Source organism: Triticum dicoccoides, chromosome 2A (genome assembly GCF_002162155.2).
Source record: "Triticum dicoccoides isolate Atlit2015 ecotype Zavitan chromosome 2A, WEW_v2.0, whole genome shotgun sequence".
Taxonomy (NCBI): domain Eukaryota; kingdom Viridiplantae; phylum Streptophyta; class Magnoliopsida; order Poales; family Poaceae; genus Triticum; species Triticum dicoccoides.
The window spans coordinates 753,260,504-753,282,767 of record NC_041382.1 but is presented as its reverse complement, the minus strand read 5'-3'; the positions used below and the strand labels follow the sequence as shown (position 1 = coordinate 753,282,767).

At 48.8% G+C, this 22,264-nt stretch overlaps 1 pseudogene; it reads right to left on the bottom strand.

Moving 5' to 3' along the window:
* LOC119358318 overlaps positions 1-22,264 on the bottom strand; it is a 76,884-nt pseudogene that overhangs the window by 24,724 nt on the left and 29,896 nt on the right.

Here is a 22,264-nt window from a genome sequence, read left to right as displayed (position 1 = left end):
ATAAATGGATGGATGGATGTGGGATGGAGATATGGATGGATGGATGGGCGCTATGTCATAGATCCGTGGAAAGAGTTTTGATTGGTTCAAAAAATTAGTGATTTAAAATAGTTTTCAAGTACTAAAAATAGAGGGATTTTGTGAAGTACCTATCAAAACTATTTTGCAAAAGGACATCACACAAATTTTCACTCAAGTTAGACCATATTTTATGGATGAGCATCAATTTATATGCATTTCTGATCTTTTTATCTAATTTTAATCATTTTTCGAGTGCCAAAAAAGAGTTTTTTGTGAAGAACCTACCATATATTTGTTGCAAAATTGGACGAAATCATTTTTATAAAGTATTAGGCCATATTTAATCTAAAATTGACCAAATGGTTGGGTGTCAAGAGTTTGGATGCACCTCTCGTGGAAAAGACAAATTTCTGCCGATTCCGTTGGAAGCGGGTCAAATTTGAACTGCAATTGTCTCATAGTTTGTTCTTTATTTTTTCCAAAAATCATTTTTAGTTACATAAATATCTGTTTAATCATAGAAACATCAAAAGTTTTTCAAGATGCAACCACTAGCTATGAAAGGTCATGCCCGTCGTTTTGACCATGTTTTGAACCAGGCATGAGAAATTAAAAAATAAAGACCCTCGCGGGCCGGACGACAGGTGGGGGCCCAGCGCGACCCGTCTTCATCAGCCCAAGCTCAAGACCGTCGCGGGGCGGACGACAGGAAGCTTCCTCAAGAGAGCGGCCTCATCAGGCAGGCTCGCGAGGAGGCGGAGAGATCAATGCAAGGGTACCTCGCGAGGAACCCGTGACGCAAGCCATGACGATCGACACCAGGCGGGCGCCAGGCGAGCGCCAACCTGCACAGGGTCCTTGTTTCCCCTTTGGTGCAAAGGGGGCAAGCACAGGCCAAGGTATCAGGCAAAGGTTACCATTCCGGTGCAACGAGACCAAGACCAGCCGGACGGCCGGACGAGGTCATCGTGGAGCCCAAGACGGCGTCATCACCAGTGCTTTTGGCAGCCAAAGACCACCTTTGGTCAGGATAATTTGTACTAGATGCTCCCCCTTCAATAGGAAAATTAATATTGTTGAATTATTTTTGAACTAGGCAAGGAAAGTTTTTTTACATATTTGATGAATATATGATCCAAAGAATTTATGAGATTTTTTTGAAAATTTTGGGAATGACAGAAATATAGGTTGCTTCACAATCTAGGGCAAAAATTGACACATGGATATGACACATAGGCAAAACTGATGAGGGAAAATGGTTATATTAAATGAGCTAAAATTTTGTGGAGGGAAATGGTTTTATAAATTTCATGCAAGTTGGATATATACAAATAGTACTTCCTTCACAATGCTCTCCACTGAACAGAAATTTGGGAAAAATATTGAGGGAAAATGGTTATATTAAATGAGCTAAAATTTTGTGGAGGAAGGTTCTATGGGTAGGGTCATGTCCTGGTAATTTTCAGCAATTATAAAACAATATAAAATATAGTTGCTTCACGAACTGAAAATATTACTAGAAGAAAAGATTGGATGGCGAGCTCCCATGGATTGTTATGGAGAGCTATGATATGGGCATATAGAATATGGGCATAAAGAAAATTTGTTTTTTAAGAAACTACCAAATATTTGTTGCAAAATAGCACCACTCCATTTTTCAAAAATATTTTCAAATGCCTGCTTTAACATTTTCTAAATACATGATTTACTTTATTCATAGACATTGTATATTTTTTGTATACATTTTTGATTTTTCGCATACATGAGAAACATTTTCAAATGCTTGCTTTAACATTTTTAAGTACATGATTGACTTTATTCACAGACATTGTATATTTTCTGTATACATTTTTTCAAATGCTTGCTTTAACATTTTCTAAATACATGATTGACTTTATTAACAGACATTGTATATTTTTCGTATACATTTTTCCTATACATGAGAAACATTTTCTTTATATACAATTAGCGTTTTCAAGTGCTTCGTTAACACTTTTTTAACACATAGTCAACATTTTTATATACAAATTTTAAAAAAAATTGAATACAAAATTAATATTTTTGATACATGGTTAAGAATTTTTTATTTACACATATTAACATTTTCATATGCTTTATTCACATTTTTAAATACTTGTTTACCTTTTTTTCAAATGCTTGATTAACATTTTAAACACATTATCAACTTTTTCCACACACATTGTATATTTTTTATACATGATATACATTTTTTTATACACATGTAGCATTTTCAAATGCTTGGTTACATTTTTTTCATATGTTTTATGTGAAGTTCTTAGTAATATATATTTTTAGAATATATTTGGAAGTATAAACAGAAGTAAAAAAATAATGAACCAACGAAAATCAGATAAAAACGGAGCCGCGGCCCTGGAGTTGGCCCACTCGGTGCACGTAAAATGTTAAAAGAAAAAAGGGTACCCTCGTCCCACCGATGCCCAAGCCCACTCGACACTGCCCTTAAATACTTGTTGGCCGCAGTTGTATCAGTAGCATAGTTTGGGCATGGTGGTTTGGCTTCGTACAGAAGAGTGAAGGGTCGCGAGTTCGATTCTCACGATGCCCCCCTTTTTGCTGATTTATTCGCCCATTTGAGGGCGTGGCCCGCTTGTTAGCACAACGTACAAGGCAGGTTTGTGGTACAAGTCACACGTGTCATTGGTACCATGTTAGTTGGTCCCGCATGTAAATGGTAGACCCCACAAGTCAGTTTAGTCAATACTTGAGCGGTCAAACCAACCATGCAATTGACACATAAGTTAAAATGACACGACACGTAGGCAAAATTGATGATGTGGACATCTAGTCATATAATTTTATTCATGTTACAACATTATGACCTTTTAGATTTGTCTTAATCAGCTAGAAATAAGGCTGTTGATCACTGTTGTTTGCTTCATGACCTTTTCGTGTAAGATAATTATGACTTTTTTGACTAAAATGGTCGTTATTGTTTAGTTTTTGGACCCTCTTAAACAGGCTACGACCAATTGGTTCAAAATGGTCATATATTTATGACCATATCTTCCACGGTCACTAGAGAAGGTCATAATTTAGCATATTTCTTGTAGTGTTACCTACGCCTTCTTCCTCCTTTGCCTATCCATTCTTGCGCACCCGAACTCCAGCGCCCAAGTCCGCACTCCCCACCTCAACCTTCTCTAGCCATGTCCGAAGCGGGAGGCAAGTGGATGGTCTCCTCCGTTACGGAGGGACACATCAAAAGACTAAGGAAGGTCGGATACTTGTCTAACGACATTGCGCACCGGCTTCCTGAAGAGGGGCAGCTCATCCCCACCCCTAGGCCCCATGAGAGGGTGGTGTTCCTCCCCCATTTCCTCTATGGACTGGGCTTCCCTCTCCACCCATTTGTCCGGGGGCTCATGTTCTACTATGGCCTGGATTTCCATGATCTGGCCCCGAACTTTGTCCTCAACATCTCGGCGTTTATCGTCGTGTGCGAGGCTTTCCTCCGCATCCGCCCCCATTTCGGCCTATGGCTCAAGTCTTTCAATGTCAAGCCGAAGGTGGTGCGAGGCAACCAAGCGAAGTGCGGAGGCGCCATGGTGGGCAAGATGCCCAACGTCTTATGGCTCGAGGGCTCCTTTGTGGTGACCCTGAAGGGGTGGCAATCGGGGTGGTTTTACATCACCGAGCCGCGCGACCCTGAATGGGTCGCAGCCCCCGAGTTCTGATCTGGACCCCCTACGCGGCTCACCTCCTGGAAGGAGACGGGCCTGTCATGGGGTAAAAAAGGAGAGCTGACCGGACTCCAAACATGCGTCCAAACCCTGGTGGACAAGAAGCTCAAACTTGTCAACGTAGTCCAGGTTATGCTCATCCGCCGGATCCTCCCGTGTCAACAACGGGCTTTCAACCTGTGGGAGTTCGACCCGGCGCGGCACCGAACTCTGAGCAGGCTCTTCGACACGACATGCGAAGATGCCTAGAAGGTGCTTTTCAAGGGCGCCGAGGCCCCCGCATCCGCTACCGAGGATCGCGGATTCAGTACGCAGCGTCACACTCATGCGGTAAGTTGTTTTTACCTTTTATAGGGTATCAGTTTTTCATAGTTTGACTCCATGCGGGATCTAAGCTCCCTTACCTTTGACAGGTCTAGCAGGAGACGTCCGGACAGATCAACTGTCCGGCTCCTTTGCCCGAAGGCCTAGCGGATGCTCGTTTGGCGAAGCTGCTGGTTCTGGCACCCCATGTGGTGCCGGAGAAGAAGGCCAAGAAGAAGGCCACGGGGACTCGAAAGAGTGCCCAGCGCCTGGAGGTGTCGGATCCCTCATCCGATGACTCCAAGACGCACTCCTCCCATGAAGACGAGGAGGAGGAAGAAGAGACCCCTCCCCCTCCAGCGGGGAATGGAAGAAAAGGAAGGCCGCCCCAACTGGGGAGGCCGAAGGGTCCAAGAAGGGGAAAACCCTTCCTCCGGACTACTCCACCGACGCCGACGACGGCGGAGAGGAGTGGCCACTCAGGGCCAAGCCCCTGGCAAAATCGTAAGTATCCGGATACCAGAGTAATTCATCATTGCACAGCTTTCCCTTATGCCGAATATGTTTATGCAGCCCACCCAAAGACCGGCTCGACGCGTCGTCGAGCGGTTCACTGGACTCGTCGGATGTGAATTCGCTTCCGACGGCTTCCTCCCCCTGCCCTACGGACGACACCGAAGTGTTGTCCCAACAGGTTCCAAGCCAGGAGTAGGTGGTCCTGGAGGCGCCGCAAGGCGACCTCCCGGACCCCAGGAGTGAAGGGGATAGAACCCCCCAGGGCTCCAAGTTCGGCTCTAGGCCGGACACCGCTCCGGAACCTTCAAAGGTTCCAGAGTCCAGCGGGCGACCTCCTTCCAAGAGGAGCAAGCCCACCGTGCCGGTGACCCCCGTCCAACCGGAGGCGCCGGACAATCTGTTGGAGGTGCTCGAAGGCGCCTCCATCAACGAGGAGCACCGCACCATTATGAGTGCGGTGGTCCAGGAGGTTCAGTCCGCCAAGAGCGGACTCACTGAAGTTTGTACTAGCATTTTAACAGGCTTTGAGGTAAGTAAAGAATGTGTAAATAATATTACCGCATAGACAGTAGCCCCTAATGCTCTGTTTGGCGTTCGGGAAGAAAAGCCGAATAGAGGATCAAATAAAATTCACAGGAGTCTAACAAAAAGGAGTCAATACGCGTATGCAGGCTTCTCTACTGGCGTCCGCCGCACTAACTGCAGAAGTGGACACGCTAAAGCAGAACCTCGAGCAGTCCGAGCAAGAGCTCAGGCGTGCCAAGAAGCAGCTCGAGGAGAAGGAAGGTAAGAAATACCTTGTTTTAAATATATATATAAAGTGCAATTGCAAAAAAAATGACAGGATTATCGTGGCCATTGTAGGGGCCACGTCTGAGGTGGCGACCCTTAAGCAAGCGCTGGTCGAGGCCGAGAAGAGGGCGGCCACGGAGCGCACCGAGCAGGAGAAGTATGAGGCCGAGGTTGGCAAGGTGTGGCAAGAGCTCCAGGCTCTCATGGAAAAACATGAGAGTTTGGAGCTTGACTCAAAGACGCGAGCGTCCGAGCTCGCGGTGGCTATTGAAAATGCCAAGTCTGCCAAGGCCGAATCCCAGAAGACCCTCCAGGAGTTGGATGAGGTGAAAAAGATAGCGGCGGGTAAGGCATTCTTTATGCAAAGCAAACACATAAACGTAAGTTACTTGTTACTTACCCGAATCCGGATCTCTCTAGGAGCATTCGCAGATCTTCCCCGTAGCGTGTCCGATGCCACCTCATTCTATCGAGCCGAGGAGGGTAGCTCGACAGAGAAGGTGTTCTGGTCTCAGTATGCTGAGGCCGGACACCCCGTGCCCCTGAGAGACCAGCTGAAGCAACTGGTCGAGCTCCACAAGGCGGCCGAACAGGCCATGAAGGGCCTCATAGTTCGGCTATGGCCTGGAGAGGCTCTGCCCGAGAGCTATTTCGGGCTGGTGTGGCGGCTAGTGGGGGCATGTCCAAGGCTCGAAGTCATCAAGCGCTCCGTCTGCATTGAAGGTGCCCATAGGACCCTTGCACGTGCTAAGGTGCACTGGGGCAAGCTGGATGCTGAGAAGCTTGTGAAGGACGGGCCACCGCCGGGGAAGGAGCATCGCAAGCTCGAGAATTATTATAAGGATGTTCTGAAGGGTACTTGCCTTATGGCGGATGAGTGTTCCAGGTATGTAATTTTTGAGTAAAACTCGCTCGTTTTGTCCTGTGTGCTGAAAACTTGTTCATATGCGCTAAGAAATGCTGTTGGAATTTAAAATATTACCTTCTGTGCGGCTGTTTATCAATTCTGAGAGATGGCGAGTCGTCGGCTTCTGCCCCCGTGCCACTAGTGCTGGGGTGTTTGGGGATAAACCTGAGAGCTCTTTTTCCCATGTTTGGGTCCTTCGAGGGAGGCGCTCAGCACAACGAACAAGGCAATCGGACTATAGTGCTTGAACACTCTCGCTTAGCCATAGAATTCTATAATTTTAAATTTCGGCGAAGCCCCTGGTATTCGGAAGACCGAGTTCGGGGCGCTATCCACGCCTTGGCCAGACAGAGCCGACTCCTCGCTCTAAGCGGCATAAGTCTTTAAGGACTCGAAAAACCTCTCGAACAGCGACCAGCTCTCGCTTCATCATGACAGTCAGTTTTAGCTTTCTCTACTGAGGTGCTCGACCCAGCTCAACTGGGGCACAATCGCAGTAGTTCTCCTAGTGCTACCTTAGCCGATATAGTGGAACGTAAGGCACCAAAACATAGGAGCCGGGTGTAACGCCCTCGATGCGGCTATATCTCCCACGTGTCGAAGAACGACTTAGAGGCATAACCGCATTGAAAGCAATGTCACAAGCGAGGTAATCTTCACACAACCCATGTAATACATAAGGGAAAGAGATACATAGTTGGCTTACAATCGCCACTTCACACAATACATGAATAAAGCATTACATCATCCAAATACAATCAAGGTCCGACTACGGAACCAAAATAAAAGAAGAACCCCAAATGCGACAAAGGTCCCCGATTGACCCCAACTGGGCTCCACTACTGATCAGCTAGAACGAAACAACACAAGGGACAAGATCTTCATCGAGCTCCTCCTGAGCTTGGTTGCGTCACCTGCTCGGTTCAACGGCACCTGCAAACTGGTTTTGGAAGTATCTGTGAGTCACGGGGACTCAGCAATCTCGCACCCTCGCGATCAAGACTATTTAAGCTTATGGGTAAGGTAAAGGTATGAGGTGGAGCTGCAGCAAGCGACTAGCATATATGGTGGCTAACATACGCAAATGAGAGCGAGAGGAGAAGGCAAAAGCACGGTCGAAAATCTATGATCAAGAAGTGATCCTAGAGCAACCTACGTCAAGCATAACTCCAACACCGTGTTCACTTCCCGGACTCCGCCGGAAAGAGACCATCACGGTTACACACGCGGTTGATACATTTTAATTAAGGTCAACTTCAGGTTTTCTACAACCGGATGTTAACAAATTCCCATCTGCCTATAACCGCGGGCACGGCTTTCGAAAGTTCAAATCCCTGCAGGGGTGTCCCAACTTAGCCCATGACAAGCTCTCACGGTCAACGAAGGAATATACCTCCTCCCGAGACATTCCGATCAGACTCGGTATCCCGGTACTACAAGACATCCTCGACAATGGTAAAACAAGTCCAGCAAGACCACCAGCTGTGCCGACAAATCCCCATAGGAGCTGCACATATCTCGTTCTCAGGGCACACCGGATAAGCTAAGCGTACAGGAGCCGACGTAACCCAAGTTGCCAAGGGATGGCCCTGCACGGTGCTCTGGGTTGGACCAACACTCAGAGGATCACTGGCCCGGGGGTGTTAAAATAAGATGACCCTTGGGCTGGCCTAACCCAAGGGAAAAAGAGGCTAGGTGGCAAATGGTAAAACCAAGGTTGGGCCTTGCTGGAGGAGTTTTATTCAAAGCGAACTATCAAGGGGTTCCTATTATAACCCAATCGCGTAAGGAACGCAAAATCCGGGAACATAACACCGATATGACGGAAACTAGGGCGGCAAGAGTGGAACAAAACACCAGGCATAAGGCCGAGCCTTCCACCCTTTACCAAGTATATAGATGCATTAATTAAATAAGATATATTGTGATATCCCAACAAGTAAACATGTTCCAACAAGGAACAACATCTCCATGTTCCAACAAGTAACAAACTTCAATCCTCACCTGCAACTAACAACGCTATAAGAGGGGCTGAGCAAAGCGGTAACATAGCCAAACAACGGTTTGCTAGGACAAGGTGGGTTAGAGGCTTGGCTTAACGATATGGGAGGCATGATCAGCAACTGGTAGGTATCGCAGCATAGGCATAGCAAAAGAGCGAGCATCTAGCAAGCAAAGATAGAAGTGATTTCGAGGGTATGATCATCTTGCTTGAAATCCCACAAGGAAGAAGAATGAGTCCATGAAGAAGACGAACGGACGTAGACGAACGGGTCCTCACAAACGCAACGTTACCGGAACCAACCCGAAGAAGCAAACAACGGAAAGAAGCACACAACATAGTAAACAACCAACACATGAACATGGTATGATATGCGAGACGCGGTATGCGATGCATATGCATGATTTGCAAGGGAATGCATGAACCTGGCCTCAACATGGAAATCCAAGTGTACCACTGGAAAGGTGAGATGAAATCTCTTGAAAACGATATAAAGAACGCCAGAATCGGAGTTACGGTTTGGAAATGGCAAGCAATTCAAATATGACCACGTTCTGCGATTTACAGCAAGTAGCCATCTAAATGCAACAAGATGAACATGCTACAGCACCCAAACATGGCATCAAAATACATGGCAGGAATCCATACATGATGCTTAACAAAAGACTAGCACTGAGCTACAGCAAATTCATCCATTAACAGGTTCAAACAAGCATGGCAAAAATGCATTTGACAAACAGATTTCAGACTTACTGAAATTAACACTTGTCTGGAATTTCAGATCAGATAGCACACTTCGGAGCATGAAAACTATATGCTACAGGAACTGAACATGGCAAAGTAAAGCATGGCACGGAGCTACTCAAAGAGCTTAACAAAAGTCCCTTAGTGACCTTGAGCCAAAAGGGATCAGAAAATACATTTGCAAGCATGTGAACATGGCAAAAACATAATCAGATCATAGACTTAGTGAAAACTGGAGCATGCTGAAACAGATATCAAGTAGGCATGTTTACGAGCTCGATGCACTCACTACAGAGCAAGTCATGATAATCTAAGCATACACCCATCAAGAATACACAAAATACAAGCTAGACATGGCAAGAACAATAGCATAGCATGCACGGATCAACTACAACACCCTCGGCAAAATCTCTAACAAGTAGACAATCTGCCCAGATTCACCAAAAGATAAAAGTAGAGCTCGATTAACTCAAGCTAGCATGCTCCATAATTGCAAACAAAGGCATGGATGGATAGAGCACTACAAGATTAACAAAACATCCTTACTGATCATCCTCGAAAGAGGCACGGATCACTAGGAAACAACATGAACATATGGCCATATGAAATAAACAGTCCAAGGACTTAGTGGAAATGCTAAGTCCCTGAAATCAGCATTAACAAGTGCACCACTTTGCAAGCTTGTGCTAGGCACCACACACATCACAAAAATACATGGATGGCGCCCTTGGAAAGATGGCAAAGCATATAACAAAACACATGTAGAGCACCTGGGCATATCATGCACACAATAATCATGGCAAAAATGACAAATAGTTATATGGTGCAGCAGATCTGACAATTATCTCAAATAGCATTCTTCTAACAGCATTTCATGCATCAATATGAACTCAAATGAAAATGATGCAATGAGATGAAATGATGTACTCTCTGAGACGAACATTTTGATATGTTATATGCATGAATCGGAGCTATGGATGCAAAGTTATGATGCGATGATTAGAGGCATATGAATCTGGAAAACTTCAGGACTTAGACGAATTTTATACCCTCCAGATCTGGATCTAGGTCAACGAAGGAATGCATCCCGAGGTCAACTCCGGCGAGGGAGGCTCTCTCCGGCGAGGGAGCCTGCAGAGGAGGTCTGCGAGGGACAGATCCGGGCGTGGTGGCGGGGCGAGGGGCGCTCCGGCCGGTGGCATTGGACGACGCGGCACACGGCGGACGGCGGCGCACGGTGTGCAAGGCGGCGGCGCGCGGCACCTTGCGGTGGTGGAGACCGGCGCGAGTAGGCGAGCTTGCCGGCAGGAAGACTTGGCGGCAGGGCGGCGATGAGGCACAGGCCCGGCGCGGCGGCGGGGTAGGCACGAGTGGCGCTCGGGCGCGGGTCGGGGAGGGCCCGACCCGAGCTTCGGCGGGCCGCGGCGGATGCAGGAGAGAGGAGGCGCGGCGACCTGACAGCTGGCGGTCTCCGATTCGCCCTGGGCGGCGGCGCAATGATGTGGCGCTCGCCGATAGGCCGGAGTGAGGTGGCGGCGACGGCGGACATGTCCGGCCAGTGGTGGGAATTTTGTCCGGCGGCGCGAGGAGCGGGACTAGGGTTTGATCTGCGCAAGATTTTTGGAGGGAGGCACATATATATAGGTAGAGGGAGCTAGGAGAGTCCAAATGAGGTGCGGTTTTTGGCCACGCGATCGTGATCGAACGCTCTAGAAGATAGAAGGGGTTTAGGTGGGTTTTGGGCCAAATTGGAGGGGTGTTGGGATGCAACACACACGAGGCCTTTTTGGTCCCTCGGTTAACCGTTGGAGCATCAAACGAAGTCCAAATGGTACGAAACTTGACAGGCGGTCTACCGGTAGTAAACCAAGGCTGCTTGGCAAGTCTCGGTCCAATCCGGAAATGTTTAATCCCCACACACGAGAGAAAGGTAGAAATGACCACCGGAGGAGAACGAAGCGCCGGAATGCAAAACGGACAACGGGAAAAATGCTCGGATGCATGAGACGAACATGTATGCAAATGAAATGCGCATGATGACATGATATGCAATGCATGACACGCAAGCAGTGACAATGCAACAACAACGAATAACTGGAGACACCTGGCACATCGGTCACGGGGCGTTACACCGGGCAAACCCAACTATTTACCCAAGACATGATTCGAAGCCGATGCATATAATGTTATAAGTTCGGGGTGTCGCACTTGTTAAAGTGTTCAGACTTCTCACACCATATTGAGGGGTACTAAAGCCCCTGGCGTATTTTGGCCGTACCAAAGTGTACGGGTGCAACATGTCGTTAAGGAACATATATTTGTAAAAAAAAGAGTTAATGCAAAAATAGAAAGAAGCTATGCATTGTTTAAAAAAGGGCTGCGATTAAAGCAGAACGATACAAATAATGCGATAAGCGAAAGGTTGGACTATTTTAACATGTCCGTTCCAGGGGCAGGCTGCGGAATGGTATGCGAAACAGGTATACTGCTCGTGATAGAGACCACCTGGGAGTTCCGTAATGCGGCATGGCTTGTCTGCTTCCTTGGTTCTTGCATCGTTTGTGCGGCAATTGAACTGCCGAACAGGCCTTCCGAAGAGTGGAGTCCTGAAAGTAAGAGAAAATTAAAAAATTGGCAGCCCCTGGTGCGGTTTAAGCCGTGTTTCGGGCGTGCCATGATGGTGCCCCTCCCCCTGTACCCATGGTATTTCTAGAGCGTAGTTATGTACGCGAAGTACTGGTGTCGCATTTTTGCGAGGGCTGGGGTTGGGGCCGCATTGCTACGCCTGCTCGGAACGTGCCAGGCGGTCTTGTTGTAGGTTACTCCGGGCGCACTTGACGGTGTCCAGACGTTTAATGGCCGGACTGGAGAACTGCCTGGAGAGGCTGCTTTGTACTTCCGGTGCAAGGGCCGCCGTGTGCTCCTCCGTTCGAAGGGAGCGCTCGGTGTTTCCATTGACCGTAATTAGTCCTCGAGGGCCTGGCATCTTGAGCTTAAGGTATGCGTAGTGCGGTACCGCATTGAACTTGGCGAATGCAGTTCGTCCGAGCAGTGCGTGATAGCCACTGCGGAATGGGACTATGTCGAAGATTAACTCCTCGCTTCGGAAATTATCCGGAGATCCGAAGACCACTTCAAGTGTGACTGAGCCTGTATAGTTGGCCTCTACACCTGGTATTACGCCTTTAAAGGTCGTTTTGGTGGGCTTAATCCTCGAGGGATCTATGCCCATTTTCCGCACTGTATCCTGGTAAAGCAGGTTCAGGCTACTACCGCCGTCTATAAGGACTCTAGTGAGATGAAATCCATCAATAATTGGGTCTAGAACCAATGCGGCGAATCCGCCATGACGGGTGCTAGTGGGATGATCCCTTCAATCAAAGGTGATCGGGCAGGAGGACCATGGGTTGAACTTTGGGGCGACTGGCTCTATCATGTATACGTCCCTTAACGCACGCTTCCGCTCCCTCTTGGGGATGTGGGTTGCGTATATCATGTTCACCGTCCGCACTTGTGGGGGAAAACCCTTCTGTCCACTGTTGTTCGGCGGCCGGGGCTCTTCGTCGTCATCGCTATGCAGCCCCTTGTCTGTATTTTCGGCATGTAACTTGCTTGCCTGCTTGAACACCCAACAATCCCTGTTGGTGTGATTGGCCGGCTTTTCGGGGGTGCCATGTATCTGGCATTAGCGGTCGAGTATTCGGTCCAAACTGGACGGGCCCCTAGGATTTCTTTTGAATGGCTTTTTCCGCTGACCGGATTTATAGCCTCTGAATCCGGCATTAACTGCCGTATCCTCAGCATTGTCGCCGTTAGTGCGGCGCTTCTGCTTGTTGCGACGCGACCTGCCACTACTGTCCCTGGTATCCGAATTACTAGGGTTCTTGGTCATATTGTTGCTAGGAGCAAGCCAGCTGTCTTCTCCCGCGCAAAAGAGGGTCATGAGTGTCGTGAGTGCTGCCATGGATTTCGGCTTTTCCTGTCCAAGGTGCCGGGCAAGCCACTCGTCATGGATATTGTGTTTGAAGGCTGCTAGGGCCTCAGCGTCCGGACAGTCAACTATTTGATTTTTCTTTGTTAGGAACCATGTCCAGAATTGCCTGGCCAATTCCTCTGGCTGCTGAATTACGTGGCTTAGGTCATCGGCGTTTGGTGGCCGCACATAAGTGCCTTGGAAATTGTCGAGGAATGCGGCTTCCAGGTCCTCCCAACAACCGATTGATCCTGCTGGCAAGCTGTTAAGCCAATGCCGAGCTGGTCCTTTAAGCTTGAGTGGGAGGTATTTGATGGCGTGGAGATCATCGCCGCGGGCCATGTGAATATGAAGGAGATAATCCTCGATCCATACCGCAGGATCTGTTGTGCCATCATATGATTCGATGTTTACGGGTTTGAAACCCTCGGGGATTTGATGATCCATTACTTCGTCTGTGAAGCATAGTGGGTGTGCGGCGCCTCTGTACTGGGTTATATCACGACGTAGCTCCAATAAGCTTTGTCTACTGTGTTCGGCCCTACCGGATTTGTGTCCGGCGTGACGATTACCGTCTCGAGTCATGGGGCGCCCACGCGATCTGTAGATCGATCTGGTTTGCCTTGCCTTGTCCTCCAACATATCTCGTAGGTCTGGCGCATTTTCCCGTGCCTTGGTATGGGGTGCGGCTTGAGTGGAGGGCCGAGAGGCCTCTCTGTCGCAGCCACGAGGTGGCCGGTCGGCCGTATCAAGTGCTGGTGATGTAGGTTTAAGTGCTTCCTCCTCTAATCGGGGTAGCAACCTGTGCTTTGGGTAGCTCTTGGAGGGGCGTTCGAGTTTATGCTCTTCGGCCGCAAGGACTTCAGTCCATCTATCGACTAGCAAATCTTGATCTGCTCTAAGTTGTTGCTGTTTTTTCTTGAGGCTTCTTGCCATGGCCATAAGCCTACGTTGAAAACGCTCTTGCTCGGCGGGATCCTCTGGCACGACGAATTCGTCGTTGTCGAGGCTTGCCTCGTCTTTGGAGGGAGGCGTATAATTATCGTCCTCGACCTCTCTGTCTGTCGCTCTCTCATGAGGGCTGACTTCTCCATCCTCCTGTGCTAAATCTTGCTGGAGGGGATTTTCTTCGGCATTCTCCGGAGTATTATTATCTCACGTGCTGGAATCACCGTATTTGCCTTGGCGGGATTTTGAGCGGCGCCGCTAACGCCGGCGCTTAGGCTGTTTCTTGGAGGGGTCATCCTCCGCTGTTCCATCGCCATCTCCTTCTTTTGGGGTGTCCACCATGTATATGTCATACGACGAGGTGGCTTTCCAGGGCCCAATAGGCGCTGGTTCTTCATCGTCTCCTGCATCGATGTCCATACCGTCGATGTCTTCGGAGTCGAAGTCGAGCATGTCGGTTAAATCGTCGATAGTGGCTACAAAGTGGGTGGTGGGTGGGCTTTGAATTTCTTCATCGTCCATATCCCAACCTTGCTGACCGTAGTCCGGCCAGGGCTCTCCTGATAAAGAGAGAGACTTTAGTGTCTTTAGAATACCGCTGAAAGGCGAGTGCTGAAAGATGTCCGCGGCAGTAAACTCCATGATCGGCGCCCAATCGGATTTGATCGGCAGGGGCGCGGAGGGTTCGGAGTCCGGCTCCTTGGAGTCACGAGTCTCGCGGAGTGCGGGGCTGGTGTTCGGCTCGATCGCCATTGAGATCGGAGCCCCCGAGGCGGCGTCCAACCACCCATCCTCGATCGGCGCAGTTGGCTCCGAATTAAGGGTCGGAGCCGATGCGGGTGCGGCCTCCAGGGCACTGTTTGGCGGCAGAGCTAGATCATGCTCGTCATGACAGTGCGACGCGCTCGGCAGTGGCTCGAATCCATCAAGGACCAAGTCCCCGCGGATGTCAGCCGTGTAGTTTAAACTTCCAAATCTGACTTGACGGCCAGGGGCATAGCTTTCGATCTGCTCCAGATGGCCAAGTGAATTGGCCCGTAGTGCGAAGCCGCCGAAGACGAAGATCTGTCCGGGGAGGAAGGTCTCACCCTGGACTGCATCGCTGTTGATGATCGTAGGAGCCATCAAGCCTAACGGCGATGACATAGAGGAACTCTCAATGAAAGCACCAATGTCGGTGTCAAAACCGGCGGATCTCGGGTAGGGGGTCCCGAACTGTGCGTCTAGGCCGGATGGTAATAGGAGGCAAGGGACACGAAGTTTTACCCAGGTTCGGGCCCTCTTGATGGAGGTAAAACCCTATGTCCTGCTTGATTAATATTGATGATATGGGTAGTACAAGAGTAGATCTACCACGAGATCGAAGAGGCTAAACCCTAGAAGCTAGCCTATGGTATGATTGTTGTTCTGTATGTTGTCCTACGGACTAAAAACCCTCCGGTTTATATAGACACCGGAGAGGGTTAGGGTTACACAAAGTCGATTACAATGGTAGGAGATCTACATATCCATATATCAAGCTTGCCTTCCACGCCAAGGAAAGTCCCTTCCGGACACGGGACGAAGTCTTCAATCTTGTATCTTCATAGTCCAGGAGTCCGGCTGAAGGTATAGTCCGGCCATCCGGACACCCCCTAATCCAGGACTCCCTCACATGCTGTGTACCAGATCTATTGTATACCCTACACTGTGTTTAGCAAGGGAGTACAATAGTGATCTAGGAGTAGATCACTGGACAGCGGTCAAAATTATCCTTAGTGGAATAAGGATATAGTTCTCAATTATGGAGGTGACAAAAGGTTCGTCGTAAAGAGTTACGTCGATACAAGTTTTGGCACTGATCCAGATGACTCTAAGTCTCAATCTGGATACATATTGAAAGTGGGAGCAATTAGCTAGAGTAGCTCCGTGCAGAGCATTGTTGACATAGAAATTTGCAAAATATGTATGGATCTTAATGTGGCAGACCCGTTGACTAAACTTCTCTCACAAGCAAAACATGATCACACCTTAGTACTCTTTGGGTGTTAATCACATAGCGATGTGAACTAGATTATTGACTCTAGTAAACCCTTTGGGTGTTGGTCACATGTCGATGTGAACTATGGGTGTTAATCACATGGTGATGTGAACTATGGTATTAAATCACATGGCGATGTGAACTAGATTATTGACTCTAGTGCAAGTGGGAGACTGAAGGAAATATGCCCTAGAGGCAATAATAAAGTTATTGTTTATTTCTTATATCATGATAAATGTTTATTATTCATGCTAGAATTGTATTAACCGGAAACATAATACATGTGTGAATACATAGACAAACAGAGTGTCACTAGTATACCTCTACTTGACTAGCTCGTTGATCAAAGATGGTTATGTTTCCTAAACCATAGACATGAGTTGTCATTTGATTAACGGGATCACATCATTAGGAGAATGATGTGATTGACTTGACCCATTCCATTAGCATAGCACTTGATCGTTTAGTATGTTGCTATTGCTTTCTTCATGACTTATACATGTTCCTATGACAATGAGATTATGCAACTCCAGTTTGCCGAAGGAACACTTTGTGTGCTACCAAACATCACAACGTAACTGGGTGATTATAAAGGTGCTCTACAGGTGTCTCCAAAGGTACATGTTGGGTTGGCGTATTTCGAGATTAGGATTTGTCACTCCGATTGTCGGAGAGGTATCTCTGGGCCCTCTCGATAATGCACATCACATAAGCCTTGCAAGCATTGCAACTAATGAGTTAGTTGCGAGATGATGTATTACGAAACGAGTAAAGAGACTTGCCGGTAACGAGATTGAACTAGGTATTGAGATACCGGCGATCGAATCTCGGGCAAGTAACATACCGATGACAAAGGGAACAACATATGTTGTTATACGGTCTGACCGATAAAGATCTTCGTAGAATATGTAGGAGCCAATATGAGCATCCAGGTTCCGCTATTGGTTATTGACTGGAGACGTGTCTCGGTCATGTCTACGTTGTTCTCGAACCCGTAGGGTCCGCACGCTTAACGTTACGATGACAGTTTCATTATGAGTTTATATATTTTGATGTACCGAAGATTGTTCGGAGTCCCAGATGTGATCACGGACATGACGAGGAGTCTCGAAATGGTTGAGACATAAATATTGATATATTGGACGGCTATATTCGGACACCGGAAGTGTTCCGGAGAAGTTTTGGATAAAACCGGAGTACCGGGGGGTTACCGGAACCCCCCGGGGGTTAATGGGCCTCATGGGCCCAAAGTGGAGAGGAGGAGGGGCGGCCAGGGCAGGCCGCACGCCCCCTCCCCCTCTAGTCCGAATTGCACAAGGAGGGGGGCGGCGCCCCCCCCCCTTTCCTTCCTCTCCTCTCTTCCTTCCTTCCCCCTCTCCTAGTTGGACAAGGAAAAGGAGGGAGTCCTACTCCCGGTAGGAGTAGGACTCCTCCCTGGCGCGCCTCCTCCTGGCCGGCCGGCCCTCCCCCTTGCTCCATTATATACGGGGGCAGGGGGGCACCTCTAGACACACAAGTTGATCTTGGAGATCGTTCTCTTAGCCGTGTGCGGTGCCCCCCTCCACCATAATCCTCGATAATATTGTAGCGGTGCTTAGGCGAAGCCCTGCGACGGTAGAACATCAAGATCGCCACCACTCCGTCGTGCTGACGGAACTCTTCCCCGACACTTTGCTGGATCGGAGTCCGGGGATCATCATCGAGTTGAACGTGTGCTAGAACTCGGAGGTGCCGTAGTTTTGGTGCTTGAGCGGTCGGGCCGTGAAGACGTACGACTACATCAACCGCTTTGTCATAACGCTTCCACTGTTGGTCTACGAGGGTACGTAGACAGCACTCTCCCCTCTCGTTGCTATGCATCACCATGATCTTGCGTGTGCGTAGGAAAATTTTGAAATTACTACGTTCCCCAACACTAGCTAGCTAGTACTACTTACTTTTGGGTATGTCCATCGCAGCTCCCCCGGTAGTCCCGGAGCTTGTGCGGTGAATACTTTCCAAACCCTGTGAGACAAAGAAAACAATTACTTGATATCAGGAAATGAACAAAAAGTTGCGATAATGATCGATTGAACTTACTTCTCGAGCATTTTAGTCATGTCCGCATAGGTCTCGGGAGATTTTCGTCTCGAGTCTAAGACGGTTACTAGTCGCTGCTCAAGCTTAATCTCCAGGAGAATATAGTGGAATTTGCGCACGCATGCATAACTCATCAATTACATTACTATAACCTCGCTCGAGTAATAAGGGAAACCGAATATGCACAAGACAGTAACACTCACTAGAAGCTGTAAGGAAAGAGTATTTTATCTTTGTTTCGATTTACTATCAATGATTTGAGCAAGTTGGCCTCAGCATCATCGGCGTTCTTTTCAACCTCAAATTTATCTATGAGATTTGTGTTAATGAACCCAATATCATACATTTCTGCTTTTCTACACTCGACGATCTTCAATCTGCATAATATAGTGAGGATAATCATATATACATGCAATGAAAGAGCTGAGCTATATATAGAGACTTAATGACAGAAGTAGTACTTACAGACAGTATCAAGTGACCGTTAATTTATCGAGGGCCTTTTGATTGAACCATTGGAAGAACTCCTCAAATGGAACAGTCAACAAATCAATTCCAACAAGGTTGTGCTCCTCTTTAACTCTCAGATACAAAGTATTCGTCCCCCCAGACTCTCTGCAGGTTTTCATGTACCAATCATGGAATCTTCGCATCATCATGGTTAGAGATTTTTCATCTTTGCCAAGAGGCTTCCCGTAATGGTATTGGTGTTCTTCCACCTCCAAGAAATCATAATGTACATCGTCGGGTAGGTAATCTTCAAGATTGCTATAACTGGGCACCATCCCTGGATCATTAGCGACGATATCGCTAGACACCTTGAGCGGGGGGCACGATTGGTCCGCTTGTTCGTCGAGCTGGGCAATTTTTTTCCCAACTCGTCGTTCTGCTAACCTTCGATCACTGATAGTATTTCCCGACCGCTCCGCTTCGATATATACCTTTGCAGTAATGCACTCATAGTTGGTTTTCAGCGGAGACTTTGGTGGTTTCCTCAGGGCATCGAGTGTGCGCTTTGCTTTCACCCGGTCTACCTTCTCCTCCGGAGGTGGATGTCTCTTTGTTTTCACCCCTTCAAAGAAGTCATTCACTTCTTTTTCCATGGTCTTCGCGTTTTCTTCCACGGTCCTCTCGTATGGTAACTTCTCTAGAGGCTTGAGAGGTGGACCGAATTTGTATTGCCTGCCTCTGGCTGTACTGCTAGACGCCGGAGCAGACGGGGCGGCTGCGCCTGTCTTCTTTCGTGCTTGCTTACGAAGCAGAGGAGAAGTACTACGACGCGCCAGAGCATCCGGGGCGGCGGCGGGTCTCTTCCGCCCTTGCTGGCGAGGCGGAGAAGGAGGAGGCTGGTGGCTGCTCAGGCGCGCAGGCGCAGGCGGAGAAGAAGGCGGAGTGCTACCACGCGCCGGAGAAGGAGGCTGGTGGCTGCTCGGGCGCGCCGGCGCAGGCGGAGAAGGAGGTGGAATACCGCCACACGCCGGAGAAGGAGGCTCAGTGCCCTGATCACTCGCCGGAGGAGGAGGCGGTGGAGGAGGCGGAGTGCCCTGACTTGCCGGAGGAGGAGGAGGAGGCAGAGGCGTCCAGTTCGGAAGGTTGATGAGCTCCTTTCGCCATAGGCATGGAGTCTTCAGACAAGAACCCAGCCGAGTCTCCCCGTCACCCGTAGGGTGGTCAAGCTGGAGGTCCTCAAATCCTTCTGTGATTTCATCCACCATCATCCTAGCATATCCTTCTAGAATCGGCCGGCAGTGAAAAGTTGCGACAGGTTCAGGAGGTGCAACAGAGCCAACAGCCGCCTTGACTTTGGATTCCATCCGCTGCGTCATAAGGTGGCAATTCTGAGACTCCTGATAGCATCCACGGGGTAGCTAGCAGGAGCCGTGAAGACAAGCTCCTGAAGCAGCTCCGTGGAAGCCACGCTGCTTCTCCGCTGAGATGGCAGGGTAGCTTCGGCAGGTCGCGCGCTGCGGGCCTCGTCTCGTTCCTCTAGCGCTTGTACCCTTGCGTGCAATGCCTGTAGTTGGGTCAACTCCTTTTTCTTCTTCCTCTCCCGGCGTTTGTAACCGCCTGCGTCGGGAAATCCAGCCTTCCATGAAAGGGAGCCTGGCGTGCCTCGTGTCCGTTTGGGGTGCTCAGGATTCCCGAGGGCCTCTGTGAGCTCGTTGTTCTCTCTGTCCGGAACGAACGTCTGTTGCTGCGCCTTTTCGATATACTCCTGAAGCTTCTCGATGGGTGTGTTCAGCTGCTCGTTGGTCCAAATGCACTTCCCTGTTATAGGGTCCAATTTTCCCCCAACCCCGACGGCCGGGCTTTCAGGTAGCCACCTGACCCCGTGCGATGGTGATGCTTCTTCTCTGCAGCATTTTTCTTGTTTGTCACTAACATCTTCGCTGCTCTCTCAGATTTCTTTTTGGTGACAAATGCGGGCCACTGGTCTTTGATCTTCTCAAATCGGCCGATGAATTCTGGAGTCTTGTCTTGGTCGACAAACGATGATTTCAGCTCATTCTTCCACCTCCTGAATAGCTCAGCCATCTTCTTAAGAGCATAAGCCTTGATCATTGTCTTTTTAACTGGATTCTCCGGATCCTCCTCTGGCGGGAAGGTGAAATTTTCCAGCAGCGCGGTCCAAAGATCAGCTTTCTGCCTATCGCTGACATAAGACACCTGAGAGTCTTTGTCCTTAGGCTTCAACCATTGCTCGATGCTGATCAGGATCATGTCCCTAACTAGAACCCCGCACTGAGTATTAAATCTTTGCTTGGTCTGGAGGGGTTCAATCGGTTGGCCTGCGCGATCAATTTCGATGATCGTGTACCTTCCATCCGAGCGCAACTTTCTCTTCGGGCCTCGTCTCGTTACCGAAGTGTTGCTCGATCCGGAGGGCTAGAAAAGAAGAAAAATAAGAGAGTTAATATGTGTACATACCAAAAAAAATTAATGCATCAATTAGCTATAGTCAGCACATGCTTAATTTGTTGGGCAACGTAGTAATTTCAAAAAAAAATCCTACGCACACGCAAGATCATGGTGATGCATAGCAATGAGAGGGGAGAGTGTGATCTAAGTACCCTTGTAGATCGACAGTGGAAGCGTTAGCACAACGCGGTTGATGTAGTCGTACGTCTTCACGGCCCAACTGATCAAGCACCGAAACTACGGCACCTCCGAGTTCTAGCACACGTTCAGCTTGATGACGATCCCCGGACTCCAATCCAGCAAAGTGTCGGGGAAGAGTTCCGTCAGCACGATGGCGTGGTGACGATCTTGATGTACAACCGTCGTAGGGCTTCGCCTAAGCACCGCTACAATATTATCGAGGATTATGGTGGAAGGGGGCACAGCACACGGCTAAGAATATGATCACGTGGATCAACTTGTGTGTCTAGGGGTGCCCCCTGCCCCCGTATATAAAGGAGCAGGGGGAGGTGCGGCCGGCCAGGAGGAGGGCGCGCCAGGAGGAGTCCTACTCCCATCGGAAGTAGGATTCCCCCCTTTCCTAGTTGGAATAGGAGTCGGGAGGGGGAAAGAGGAGAGAGAGAAGGAAGGGGGGGCGCCCCCCTCTCCTTGTCCTATTCGGACTACGGGACTAGGGGGAGGGGCGCGCGGCCCAGCCCTGGCCACCTCTCCTCTCTTCCACTAAAGCCCACTAAGGCCCATATACCTCCCGGGGGGTTCCGGTAACCTCCTGGTACTCTGGTAAAATCCCGATTTCACTCGGAACACTTCCGATATCCAAATATAGGCTTCCAATATATCAATCCTTATGTCTCGACCATTTCGAGACTCCTCGTCATGTCCGTGATCACATCCGGGACTCCGAACAAACTTCGGTACATCAAAATGCATAAATTCATAATATAACTGTCATCAAAACCTTAAGCGTGCGGACCCTACGGGTTCGAGAACAATGTAGACATGACCGAGACACGTCTCCGATCAATAACCAATAGCGGAACCTGGATGCTCATATTGGCTCCCACATATTCTACGAAGATCTTTATCGGTCAGACCGCATAACAACATGCGTTGTTCCCTTTGTCATCGGTATGTTACTTGCCTGAGATTCGATCGTCGGTATCTCAATACCTAGTTCAATCTCGTTACCGGCAAGTCTCTTTACTCGTTTCGTAATACATCATCTTGCAACTAACTCATTAGTTGTAATGCTTGCAAGGCTTATGCGATGTGCATTACCGAGAGGACCCAGAGATACCTCTCCAACAATCAGAGTGAC